Raw genomic sequence first — 14,805 nt, forward strand, 5'->3', positions numbered from 1 at the left:
ATGTTTGTGCTGTTGATGGAGACAAGATTGTCATGTCTCCATTGAATGTTATCGAGGGCTATGTTCAATGAAGCAGTGCAGATTTGACGTGAGGTGCCTAGGTGATGTGCGGATAACGCATATGAGCAGAAAGTTAGAGAGGAGCAGAAAATGATATAGTCTACATTGAGTGGATATCATTAGATGTGGCAGCAAGTAGGACTTCTATGTACAGGAGAAAGGGAGTGGGGGTCATAATGGAACCTTTCGATTCAAGAGACGAAAGAGGGCTGGAGCTTATAGCTAAAGGAATATCGTGTCAGACACTATTAAATGTTTTGCGAATACCAAGTGGAGCGATAGTAATCTCTCGGGGTGAAAATAGTTGATAAGTTACATAAGAGAGCTGATACAATGTGTTGTGGAAAGTGATTATTAGTGAGTCTTTCCATTGCCTTTTAGACGTTGGATGCTAGAGCTTATAGATCGATAATTGGCAAGTTTATAGATGTTACCAATTTTTATTGGTTCTTGTTTGGAGGAATGAACTAGCAAATAACATTCGCAAGTCTTCTAAAATCGGTGAAATAGATGCGGCTAGAGTTTACCTTGAGCAGTAGTAAGTCCATGGCCACAAGGAAAAAACCCCTCAAAACAAACAAAATAAAACACTAATAATTATAGATTTTGCAATCATCATTTTCGCATGATGTCTTGGCTTGAATGTGGTATTGGAAGAGTGTTTGTGTCTGTGTGTCGATCTGTAATGTGTTGCAAAGAGTTCAGGATTGCACCAGTATAAGATAAGTGCGAGAGTCAAGAGGACTTGTGAACTTTGAAGTCTCCAAGAACTATGATTTCAAAGACTGATGAAGTGAAATAGATGTCCTCGATGCGAGACAATAGATGGAAGAACAGTTATTGGTGATTAAGGGAGTACCTGAGGCGAGAGCGTTTCAAGGTAGGAGCATGTATGTGGTCACCCGATTCATTAGAAATAACCGTTACAGAAAGGGACATTTTAGATAATGTAGTCATATGGACAATATGTCTGAAAATTAGGTAGGATGGTCACGATGGGACACATTTTGATCATTGGCTTGATTATGAATGGCATAGGACTAAACCGCAGTAATAATCCCTGGATGTTGCGAGGAAACAGATCAGTTGTGACAAATTAACAAAAAAAAAAAAAGAATCTTTATTACTCAGAATATTTAATTGATTACACAGTTTCCCTATTTCGAGGTTGAACGTCATAGTGTAGAGCAGAGGTTCTTAGCCATTTTTTATCTATGGACCCCTTTGATTGCTATCTTATTCTAGTGGACCCCCATAGCCATTCGATGTTTAAAAACTAGTTCTATAAGAATCCTCTTTCAAAATTTCTATTTTGTTTTTCACACATTAACTTGTGTAGGTTGAACTATGTAAAATGTTAGCTGCTTCTTGTAATATATACCAATACATACATTCAAAGCAAAATTTTTCCAAGGGCCCTTAAAATACTATTGTAGATCCCTAAATTACTATTTTGTTGCGTGGACCCCAAAAATCTTATATGGATCCCCAGGGGCCATATGAACCCTGGTTGAGAACCACTGGTGTAGAGGTTAACTCACGATGATTTACATCCCTCACTTAGTTTCCATTCCCTGTTGGATACATTTCATATCAAACAACTTTATTTGTTTTAGCTAAGCCTCGACCATTTTGATATATATCCCCTCATCTAAAAATCACATTTGATCTATCTATATACAAGGTGGCCCAAAAGTGGGTTTACAGTCATCACGAAAGCACTTTAAATTTCTTTTAAAACATTTTATTACATTTGAATTTCTATCTTACAAGCTGAAAAGGGAGCTTGATACAATTAACTAAATTAGCATAGAATAATGGTTTCATATTTTTTTTATATAATTAAGATCTAAACTGTTAATATATGAATGCGAAAGAGATAGTTGAATAACTGTAAATCTACTTTTGGGCCGCCCTGTATAAGAAACAATTACTTTTTCTCTTTAATCTCTCAATTATCGGAAGAAAATCAAATCTATCAGTTACTCAACAGGTTACCTTGTAGGATCAACAAACTGTGACCCTTTCAAACTTGGTTTATTATTGCATAATATTTGGTTGAATTACAAAACTACTGAATCACCCTGCTTCAGTGACATGATATTGCAAAATACCCGAAACAGTGATAACACATCACGATATCATTTCATCCCTTTCATATTCCAGGGCTATTCTCTATCTGGCTCCTTCATGTCACGCGTTTATATGAGAACTTGTCAAAATACCATCTACTTTGAATGTTTCTACTTATATAACAAATAACAGTTTGAACCCAGATGACTTTTAGCTTCCAACTTGATATGCTGTGGTTTGCTGTGGTGCTCTTATGTTTACTGTATTGAAAGTGTTTTGCGTAGAATGTGTGCAGTACCCAGTAGTGCAATTTTCTGTATGTTATATATATTTGTAAGTCCTGGTGTTTTTGTTATGTATTTGTCTGAATATTTTTTTATTATACCTAAGGCACCTACTATGATAGGAATTGTTTCTGTTTTTAGATTCCACATTCGAGTTATCTCTATTTCCAGGTCTTTGTATTTTGAAAGTTTTTCCATTTCTTTTAGAGAAACGTTGTCATCTGCTGGTATTGATACATCAATTAGAAAGCATTTAAAAATTTTTTTTTTTTTTTTATTATTATTATTATTATTATTATTATTATTATTATTATTATTATTATTATTGTTGTTGTTGTTGTTGTTGTTGTTATTGTCATAGCATTTTCGACGCATATCGCTTAATGACAAGCATTTAAATCTTTGCGCTAATAAATACAGGCGATTAACGTACGGTAGAAAGTGTAGTCCCTGCGAATCCTCGAGTTTGCAAAGCGATTTCGATTTTCGGTTGAGTTATTTCGATCCATTAAGGTTGCAAATATTCAAAACAAAGACATATTTTATGGCTTTGAATTACGCATCTTCTAAAAGTAATAGGCTTCGTATCATCCTAAAAAAAAAACAACGGCAAAGAAATTCAGTGTAATATTTCAGGAAAACAAAGTATCATAGTAAGGTGCACACTAAAATGAATATCCTATCTTTAAGGTGTAGTGAAGGCGCAAAGCTCAATGGTTAGAGCGTCGGGATTACAATCATGTGGTTGTGAGTTCGATTCCCGGACCAGGTTGTGTTGTGTTCTTGGGCAAGACACTGTATTTCACGTTGCTTCAGTTCACTCAGTTGTAGAAATGAATTGTGACGTCACTGGTTTTTGCCTTTCCCTTGGATAACGTCGGTGGCAAACTGGCATGCACGGGCGACTGCTGGTCTTCCATAAACAACCTTACCTGGACTTGTTCCTCGGAGGGTAACTTTCTCGGTGCAATCCCGTGGTTATCCGTGACCAAAAAGGGTCTTTACTTTATCTTTAAGCTATCACTTTTTCTGTGGCCATTTCATAGTGGAAATACTTCCTTTCCTATCAATATTCTTTAAGTTTCCTCTCTACTTCGATTGCTGTTTCGTCCTAGACGGATAAATGAAGCAGATACCGAGCATCTTAATTAGATATTTGTCCCATTTACGTTGTCTTTTAGCAAGTAACTGACTTTTCAGAAGCTGAATTATTAAACCATTTATTTATCTTGGTTTAACTAAGAGCATATTTGCACGACCCTCCTCGATTTTTCATTTTACATTCTGTTAAGCAGGATACCCCTTAATACACTCTACTTCGAAACCCTTTACATACAAAGTCATTCGGGTGAAGGTAAGCTTCACTGATAAATGACAGATCTTTATAACCAACGAATAAACGTTAATGCATAATAGGGTGTCCTGAGAAAAGGCCTGAGATTCCCGACATCTAAGACTTACTAGATTTAATCCTACAAAATACTTTCGATGGTAAAAATTGATCAAAACTGTTTAGTAACTTTTATCTTGTACTTGTGTTAGTCATTGGGCTGTAGCCATTCTGGGGTACCGCCTTGAACGGTCTAGTCGAACAAATCAACTCCAGTACTTATGTTCAAGTCCAGTACTCTTTTGCCAAAGCGACATAAGTAAACCTACAACAAGTATCAGCGGTAGTGGGGGTACAAACATAAAACAACACACACATACAAACACACGACGGGACGAGCTTCCATACAGTTTCTGTCTACCAAATTCACTTACAAGGTAATGGTCGACCTGGGGCTATAGTAGAAGACAACTGCCCAGTGGGACTGAACCAGAAACCACGGGGTTGCAAAGCGAGTTTCTTAACCACACAGCCATGCCTGCACCTACCAAGACATTTATTGAATATTTTTTTATTGCATGGTCAAGGGATAAATGTAGTACCCATGTCCCTTTTCAGGGTCCGGACTAGTAGGAGAGGGAGGAAGGTCTTTAAGAAGTCGCTCCTCCTAGAAATAGCAGTCAAATCTCCCACAATTAATACGTTATCATTTTGAAAAGGGTAAGTTCACAATACCAAAGAAGAAAGATGTGATAATCATGGTTGGAATGTCTTTGATCATAAGTCTGCTTAATTATAGATGACCTTGAGTTATACAGCACCAGAGACAACGCGATACTATAACAGTATTTGATGGTGTAAAACACACACATCCATATCAGACGGACACGCATTACAACAGCGTATATGTAAGAAAAAAATTCTTTTCGTGTATTAAAGCATGTAATATTGACTCAACTTCGCATATAGGGCTCAGGAATCTGGGACGATTTTTTTTGGAAAAAAGTGCGTTTTCTATGCCATCAAATACGGAAATTATCCATCTTACGGAGAAGGACCTAATCGTCTCATAATTCAGTTTTATCACTCTGTATGGAATAATGCCTTTCACCGCCTGTCGCTACAATGTTATCACCAAACTGTTATTCTAAACTATCTCTATAATCAATATGGGCATATCATATGGGCGGACAGTAATCGAATCGACTACACACATCTGGATATTAGTATCTATCTATCTCATTTATCTACCTCCTTCTCTCTGTCCACACGCTCACAAACACACGCATATATACATATATACATACACACATATATATACATGTATGCATACACATATACACCTGCATATATATATATATATATATATATATATATATATATATACACACACATACATACTTACATGTATGTGCGCACGCATGGTTTATAAAGTGTTATACTGTATACATATACTGTACAGGCACGCATATATACACATACAAAATATATACATGTATTTATGAGTGTGTGTATGTGCGTGTGATGAAGGGGTAGGAGAACGCAAGTGCTTGTGTGTGGTAGTGAGTTTGCGAAGAGCCATCACTGATAAATTTTGTTGTTTGAAAAATTCAATAGAAAAATTTATTGTCGATCCCTCGTTACTTTTGTATGATGTGTCATTACCAAGTCCAATAATTAATTATTGAACATTAAATGCATCTGTGTTTCTTTAATAAACTCGATCAATGTCCCACAGAAATAATGGGGTTTTTTGAATGTGGAATTAATTACGTAATAACTAAATTTTATATAATAATCATAATAAGTCTTTGTGAAGATGCTTAATTGCTAGAGTTTGCCTTGATCATTTAAAAGATGAAGGAAGCCTTGATCTTAATCTGTAATTTATATGTCAGCTCTATTCTTTGGTTTAGCCATTGCTAAATGACATTGCAATGACTGAAGTCAGGTTATGGCAGACTGACCGCACGATTTCTTTACCGTCATTGTAAAAGCAGAAATACTTGGAAATTGTGACTTGGAGTTGCGTCATTTCTTGGAATGAGCAAGTTATTGTCTTTGCTTTCTGTGAATATATATGCATGAATATAAAACTAATAGGAAGGCCAGACAAATGTCATTTAAAAGTCCAATCCTTAAATTCCAGTTTTGAAGAAGCATTATTACGAGATCTTTGAGTTCATGAAGCGCCATCCTTGATAAATTTTGTTATTTAAAAAATTTAATTGAAAAATTTATTGCCGATCCCTCATCACTTTTGTATGATGGGCCATGACTGAGTATACGGTCCAATATTTGATTATTGAACTTTACTGCATCGTTGTTCCTTTTTGTGAGGATTATAATTGTTGAAATTTCACGTGTTGCTACATCATTTGTAATATCGTTTGATTCATCATATATTTCTCCAATTTCCATGTGACCAAATCATAAGGAACTTCTGTACTACATAAATCTTTCGCCGTATCATTTTCTAGAGCCCCATCGTCAGTTTTACAAAGCCACGTCAGGAATTCATCTTATGTTGCTCTTGTCTCACACTGCCTATGAGATTTATTTCTTGACCGCTTGATTCTCATGACTTAATACATGACTCTTGGTGCATAACTAAATGATATCGTATTGACAAGTTTTACCACTCAATACGGAATACCTTTAACCGCCTGTCGTAGCAGTGTTGTTCTAAGCTATCTCTCTATATAATCAATGTGGATATGTCATTGGATGGTCAGCAATCGACTATACACTCTAAGTAGTGCATGAACAAAATATTTTCAATGTTTCTTAAGCATTTCTTTTTACTGTGTCCAAAGAATTTCCTTAGTTAAGGAAATCTTTTTGTTTTCTTCAAATTGCTGATGGAATTATTTTGAGTTATTTTGATTGCTTATTGAGCCATATCAAAGCAAACAAATTTCCAAAATAAGAAGGAAATTCATAGGGGGAAACTACACTTGTAATCTATTCAAAGCCATTATTTATTAAAGTTAAGGCGGCGAGCTGGCAGAATCGTTAGAACGCCGGGCGAGATGCTTAATAGTATTTTGTCTGTTGCTACATTCTGAGTTCAAATTCAGCCGAGGTCGACTTTGCCTTTCATCCTTTCGAGGTCGATAACTCAAGTACCAGTTGAGTACTGGGGTCGATGTAATCGACTACCCCTTTTCCCCGATTTTCAGGTCTTGTACCTTTAGTAGAAAAGATTATTTATTAAAGTTCGTTGTTATGCAACTCCTATAAAGTTACATGTAGAACTCCATCTACTGTCGATAGATTATCAAAGTTCATTACTCCTCTCATTAAAAATTAGTATTCTAAGACGGAAGCGTTCGGATTCTTTAAAACTGATAATATATATTCTTGGAATAGTTTTACTGGAATCGTGAATTCTTGGTTTCTACAATGGAGTTTTCTCGTTAAAAAACATAATATGGAATAGAAGAATATAGTAGGTCTCACACCCACATATCTTGTTGATTCATTGCAAACCATGCAGTCAAGTTTTTTCTTTATTGACAGCTTATAATGCTTACCTTTCCTTTCTTTCAATGAAATACTCAATCTGGTTTTTTTCCAAATGAAGTAAAAGTATCATCCCTATAATTTGTGTGCAACATTTTCTCTATTTCGTTTTAAAATAGTTGTCAGATAACATAATAATTCAATTATTATATTGAATTATGTATTATAGCAATTTAGCCATCACAAAAGGAATCGAACCTAGGATACTATAATTGCAAAGTGAACTGCTTAACCACTCGACCGAGCCGGCACGCACAAGCGCGCGCACGCACAAGCGCGCGCACGCACACACACTAGACCCATGAGAGTAAATACAATCTCTGCCTATCAAAGATCAGCAAGGATAAGGGACCAGATGTGGTAGTCAATGATTTAGTAATAGATTTCCACACTGTGTTTTGTAACATTACAAAGAATATTTTGGCTTTTATTACAATAACCATCAAAATCGTAAAAGAAAAAAAAAACAATAATAAACGAGCCTGAGAAGTACTGAAGTGAAAAATAGTCTTTAAAAAGATAATGATTTTACTAAAATTATCCCGCCCCTAAATTCTATTATTTTTTTTTAAGCATGTATCTAAATGACTGGTTCAAATATTTCCCTGAAAGCTTATTTGTTTTTAGATTTCTGCCCTTTCGCAAAACGATAAGTGTATATCATGCCCTTGTTTCATTTCCCATAAGATCATTTGTTCGAGATCTAGGTCAGCGCGTTGTTTCCCCAGCACGTGTGTGTGTGTGTGTGTGTGTGTCTACGACTATTGGACGTGAACGGTCGTTTAGAAAAACCAGAAAACAATGTAGTCGTGCTGCCATTGTCAAAGCACGAAAACTACACTAAATAAAGTATTACAAGATTTGTCCGAAAATATCCAACACAATATAGCCGATTTGTATTTGTCTTGTCACGGAAGTATACAAAGTGAATTATTACAGCATCTAGAGAAAAGATTTACTAACCATATTGTTGTAGAGCTGCCTTTGTTAGGGCACGAAATTACCCTGAATATATTATACTAAGAAAATTCCCCTCTAAAATAAATCAGCAACTAAATAAATAAATAAAACCACTTCAAAAATTTTGCAAAGACAAAAAACAACAACGATAAAAAATACAATAAAAGAAATCATTAAATGATATAGGCAACGGTGGAGAAAATGCTTTGCAGTATTCCTTCTGGTTCTTTACGTTCTGAATTCACATTTCGTCGAGGTCACCTTTGACCTTCATCGTTTCGGGGTTGATAAAAGTATCAGTTGAATAATGGAATCAATGTAATCGTCTTGTACGCCTCACGCCGCTCAAAATTGCTGGTTCTCTGCCAAAATTGGAAAGAATTAAGTAATACAAGAGATTTTATATCAATCAGCGTCTTTGTATACGGTAAAGGGTAAAGACTTACTTCGGTCATGAATGACCATGGGGTTGCACCTAGAAAGTTACCCTCGGGGCCACAAGTCCAGGTAGGGTTGTTTATAGAAGACCAACAATTGCACATGCATACCAGCCTCCCCTCTATACGCCACCGGTGTTATCCAAAGGAAAGGCAAAGGCCAATACAGCTTGGCACCAGTGACATCGCAACTCATTTCTACAGGTGACTGAACTGGAGCAACATGAAATAAAGTGTCTTGCCCAAGAACACAACACAGCCCGATCCGGGAATTGAACTCACTACCTCATGATTGCGAGCCTAACACTCTAAACACTGAGCCTTCCGTCTTATAAGGGTAATAATAATACCTAATCTTGCTATATATAATGGTATTAAACATTTTATGAAACATAACGCCACTTCGGACCGTTATTTTCTGGCTACAAACAATACTAAACTTTTGCTCTTATTGTTTCACAAGAAATATTAGATTTTCATCAACTTATTTCTGATATTTTAATATCTTTCATGTAAAAATAACGGTACAACATCGATTGATGATATAAGAAATTCTTGTATATTAGCCATTGGCAGAGTTGGGTAAAAGTAAGTCAAAGATTTGAATTTAACGCTAAGGAATACCATGTTACTATTCAATTATAGTCCTTGGCATAACTTCAAACTGCATCCGGTATTGGCGTCTTGATTCGGGAGTTCCAAGGTTTTGAGGAGTGCAGAACCACCTCTAAGCTACTATTGTTGCCAGGAATAGTCTGATCCGGAGAAGCAGTACTTGTTAGGGTTCCAGCTATGGTTTAAATAGCATGTAACCGCCCTATTCAGGGTACGTTGAAATCATGGGATGCAACATAGTGGAAGTGAACTACTTCGGTAAATGAACTTATTGAATCAATGGCGAAAATTGTTTGAGGTTGAGCAGATTGACAGACTATAAACTGTCAATACCCAGGATCGACCAGTTCAGTTAGCGAACTACTCTTATCTGTAGTTGAAGCGTGCGCAGCTAGTGAAAGACCGTTGTAACTAAAACGCAGGCCATTCTTACCGCATCGCTCGATCAAACAGCTGGCATGGAAGAGTTGCATTGGCCGGGCAAATTGCCCGAAAGAATGGTGAATGATGATAATACAGTGCTCACCATTTATCACGATGAGCTGCACTGACGAATGATACCTATATATAATTCAATGAACCTAGTTAGCAAAAGGAAAATATTATGGCCATTGAAGAGCGTGATGTTTGTGATGGAATACAAAAACACAACTCCTACAAGCAGATCAATACCGTCTCAATTATATCAGCTATCCTCTGGACCTTGACAAACTGCTTTCTTCTCAAATAAACCAGGGCTGCCTCCTCTATTTGAATCTAACGCCATATTTACAGATTTAAACTTTTAAAAATTTGTTTGAATCAATTGGTTACTTCTGCTTCACTGGTAAATATTCCTTCCTATATTCTTCCAAGCAACTTTCACATAATCTTACTATAATGGGCGTTATGTCCGTTTGTCTGTCCATCTCTTTGTCTGTCCCCTCTTCACGGCCCGACGGCTGGACCAATGGTTACGATATTTTTCGGGATTACAAAGACGGTCGCCAGGAAGGATTTTAGCATTAAAAATCAGAAAGTATGATTATTTCGTAGACATCGATTTTTGAATTGATAAACCGCCTTCACATTTTTATTAAAAATTCACCGACCACGAGTAACTCTGGATTTTCATCGTATAGTTTGTGGCCCATGGTAGATACGAAATGGGTTGCGAGGACGGTTAATAGCGAAAATAATTGGTAAAAGTGTGGGATCTTTTTTAAAACGGGGGCCACATTTTTCATTAACGAAACACTTTGAAACTTGGAACACTGGTAGAATGTGTCATATAAAACATCTTTTTCTTTTAGTCTTCTTAAAAAAAAAAGAAATCCATAAATTATTCCATATTAAAGTTGTCGTATTTCTGTAATTTCAACCAATCACTGACGTCCATTCAGCCGATATACATTAAGTGCCGACTACATAAACAAACGATTCTGAAACAATTAACCCTAACCCTAACCCTAACTCTAACCCTAACCCTAGGGTTAGGGTTAGGGTTAGGGTTAAAGCAAATTTAAAATGAAAAAGCAAATAAAACGAAGGTATGGAGATTAAATACGCTTTACATCGCTTAATGAGCCAAAGGAGTAAAGGTAAACAACTGAATACTTGTCAGTGATTGGTTGAAATTATCGAAATAAGACAATTTTTTACATGAAATAAATTCGAATACAAAAATATTTTTCTGTTCTATAACACAAAATAGATAAGTATACGAAGTTTGAAAGTCTTTCGGTACCAAAAACACTACGTAAAACATTAAGGAAAAATGTGGCCCCCGTTTTAAAAAAGATCCAAAGTGTGTGTCAGTATATAGTGTGTGTGATTATTTAGTGGTTATTGAAGTGTGTCAGTCTCGAGCAGGAGTCGAAACGGCTAATCGAAGCAGCTGTTGTTTATATCTCAGTTTTGTCAATCAAAATAACCCATGGTACCAGAACATCAGACATTGTTCGCATAGAACAGTGAGAGGTGAGTCTCAGTTTGATTTTTTGCAACCCTAAAGATTCTGCTCGCGCATTCACAGCAAACAAGGCACAGGGCCAGATTTTCGATCGTGTAGGTGAAATTTTACCCACTCCGATGTTTACATACGACTAGTTATACGTCACTATGAGTAGAGCAACGGACTCCAGTAATTTGAAAATTAGTGTCGACCAAACAGAAAATATCGTCTAAAAAGAAGTTTTGTAATCATATTGATATTATCGAAAGGAATATGATTCATAATTCAAATAAGGAAATTTTTGAACTTTGAATGTATAAGAATATAAACAAGTGTAAAATAGTATAAACAACTAAAATAAAAGTATATCTAAATAACATTTGTTCTTAACACTTTTTATGTAGTGGTTGCAGGAAGCTCTGGCTTTCGTTAGGAGTGGTCCACATAACCATTCATGATACAGAAGCTGGGAGCCTATTTCTGTTCGGGTGTGAATCGTCATCACATGTCATTTTGTCGCAAACACATGTCATATATCTGCAATTGAATGCTGTATCACCAACAATAATGTAATTTCTCTAAGACATCACCCAGTAATCTATCGAGTCCATTGACACATTTCTCAATACATACCGCTAGTATGACGGCCGGAAGTTGGTACTAAACCGGATATGCTGACAAGAGCGATGAAGTATAACGCAAATATTATTAATATTTATCACTGAACTATATTCATCTTTCTGACACTGATTTAATACTACCCCTGTCAGCTGCTTCATAAATACATGTTTACCTACTTGTAAGTAAAAGGTAAGACTTCATTTCATCTAAACTCTATCAAGACCGCAGACAAAAGTTATATGCAAATAAGTGAAAATTCTGTTCTCCTTAACTCTCTCTCTTGCTCCGTTTCCTCACCCCCTCTCTCTCTCTGAATCACATAGATATAAACAGACGAGCGCACGTAATCGCATAGTATATATATCAGACACATATTCTGAAAATATTATAAGTCAAACATACATAATTTTATGTGTATCACATAAGGCAGTAAGCTAGCAGAATCGTTAGCACACCGGGCAAAACGCTTAGCGGTATTTCGCTCGTCTTTATGATCTGAGTTCAAATTTTGTTTTGCCTTTCATCCTTTCGAGGTTGATAAAATAAGTACCAGATGGGCACTGGGGTCACCCTCCGAAATTGTAGGGTTTGTGCTGAAATTTGAAACCAGTATTAACTGAATCACATAAAGCAGTGAGCTGGCAGAATCGTTTGCACACCGGACAAAATACTTAGTGGTATTTCGTTCGGCTTTACGTTCTCACTTCAAATTCCACCAAGGTACTTTGCCTTGCATCCTTTCGGGGGTAGATAAAATAAGTATCAGTTGAACATTGGGATCGATGTAATCGATTTAAGCTCATCCCCTCAAAATTACTTGTGCCAAAATTTGAAACCAATATTATGTGAATCATATTTGCAATGAATCACAACATATTAAGTTTAAAATACAAATAAATAAACATCCGAATTGGAGCAAAGCAAATGAGCTGATAAAATTAAATCAACATGAAATCAACTACTTACAAGGTTGTAGGTGTGTGTGTGTTTTATTTTTCAGCAAGCAGAAGCAAATTGGATTCGACAAAAAAAAAAAAAAATCAGCATTTGGACAGCGTAACGGAGAGTGCCTTCAAGTGCAGTCGCTGCAGCAGTGAGCTGTTACTCCCGTGAGAACCTCTACATTCAAAGCAGGCGTTGCTCTGCCAACAAAACCGAAGCAAGACTTTCCTGATACTGCGTTATGGTCTCACGGGACTGACTAGACTCATGGATACACACACACACACACATGAATGATAGTTTGATGTGATGTGTGTATACGTGTGCGCGAGTGTGTGCACGTGTCATAGATTCATTTTTAAAAACTATAGGCAGTGTCACACTGATGTGCTTGAATATGTGAATGGAGCTAAACGTCATAAAACTCACCTATATAAATTGTTACTGCAACAGTACGCTGTGGAACTAAACTCATCTCTCGTGGTTCCGAACTGCGCTTCTTAACCATTCAGCCATGTTGCTCTCCCACACACATACAAGCATGTGAGTATGTGTTGATATAAGTGCAGTCAGGTAATTTATTCTTCTCTTCAAATCGTTCCTTCAGAGATGCGGAAGAAGAATATTGGTATCAAAGATCAGATCTGTAAGTATTCCTTATCTCCAAGTGTCAACAGTTCTAATGTCTGTCAGTGACGTATGCTTGTGTCAGGCAGTTCTGCCACTTCTCGAACTACGTTCCGACCGACCAGAGTTAAATGAGATAAGAAATAACGTATGCTAGTTAGTGCGGTGATGGCCTTCCTTAACTCTTATCTTCTGCGCAGATTAGAACTTCAAGTGAACAATACAGATTTAAGGAGTTCAAATTACACCAATATTGACTTTACTGTTCGTCAATCTAGGTCGTTGAAAATAAGGTTGAATCGACTGAAATCTTTCCCAATCGAACAGATTCGACATTAAAAAAAAACAAAAAACTATGAATTTATTAATAATTTTATAAGTAATTCAAAATTTTGTGAAGGCGAGTGACTTAGTGATTAAGGTAATCAACTCACGGTTGTAAGGTCACGAGTTCGATTCGCGGTGGCACGTTGTATTCTTGAGCAAGACACTTTATTTCACTTTGCTCCAGTCCACTCAGCTGGCAAAAAGGAGTTGTACCTGTAATTCAAAGGGCCGACCTTAGTACATTCTGTGTCATGCCGAATCTCCCTGAGACCAACACCTTGGTCATGAGTTTTCTACAATAGCCCCGAGTCAATGAATTCATTATGAATGAATATGGGACGGAAATTGTGGAAGCCTGTCGTGTATGTATGTATGTATATATTTATGTATGTGTCTCGTTTTTGTCTTTGTTCCTCTCTCCCTCAGCTTGACAACCGATGTTCATTTGTTTACGTTCCCGCAACTTAGCGGTTCAGCACAAAAGCGAGTAGAATAAGTACCAAACTTATATGCTGGTGTTGATTTTTCGACAATACCCTTCAAGGCAGTGCCACAACATGACCCCAGTCCAATGAATGAAACTAATAAAATATAAGGACAGAGTATACATTATTAATGGAATGACTTACTAGATGTTCTAGTGAGAAAAGAGTTTATTGTTGCTCATGTCTGCTTTTAAATGATAAAATGTATGCAATACTTACAGTTATAAGGATTTGCCTTGTTGTTGTTGTCACTCCGTCGCTTACGATGTCGAGGGTTCCAGTTGATCCGATCAACGGAACAGCCTGCTCGTGAAATTAACGTGTAAGTGGCTGAGTACTCCACAGACACGTGTACCCTTAATGTAGTTCTCGGGGATATTCAGCGTGACAAGGCTGGCCCTTTGAAATACGGGTTCAACAGAAACAGGAAGAAAGAGTGAGAGAAAGTTGTGGTGAAAGAGTACAGCAGGGTTCGCCACCATCCCCTGCCGGAGCCTCGTGGAGCTTTAGGTGTTTTCGCTCAATAAACACTCAGAACGCCCGGTCTGGGAATCGAAACCGCAATCCTATGACCGCGAGTCCGCTG

At 36.8% G+C, this 14,805-nt stretch overlaps 1 long non-coding RNA gene across 1 annotated transcript; it reads right to left on the bottom strand.

Annotated features, from left to right (window-relative positions):
- Window positions 1–8,472: 8,472 nt before the first annotated feature.
- On the bottom strand, window positions 8,473–14,380 carry LOC149137182 (uncharacterized). The gene is made up of 2 exons (XR_016237943.1): window positions 13,210–14,380; window positions 8,473–8,594 (listed from the first exon to the last, which is right to left on the bottom strand). It is a non-coding gene; the product is annotated as an uncharacterized LOC149137182 (long non-coding RNA).
- Window positions 14,381–14,805: the final 425 nt, after the last annotated feature.

This window comes from Octopus bimaculoides, chromosome 2 (genome assembly GCF_046866305.1).
Source record: "Octopus bimaculoides isolate indiv1 chromosome 2, ASM4686630v1, whole genome shotgun sequence".
Lineage (NCBI taxonomy): Eukaryota > Metazoa > Mollusca > Cephalopoda > Octopoda > Octopodidae > Octopus > Octopus bimaculoides.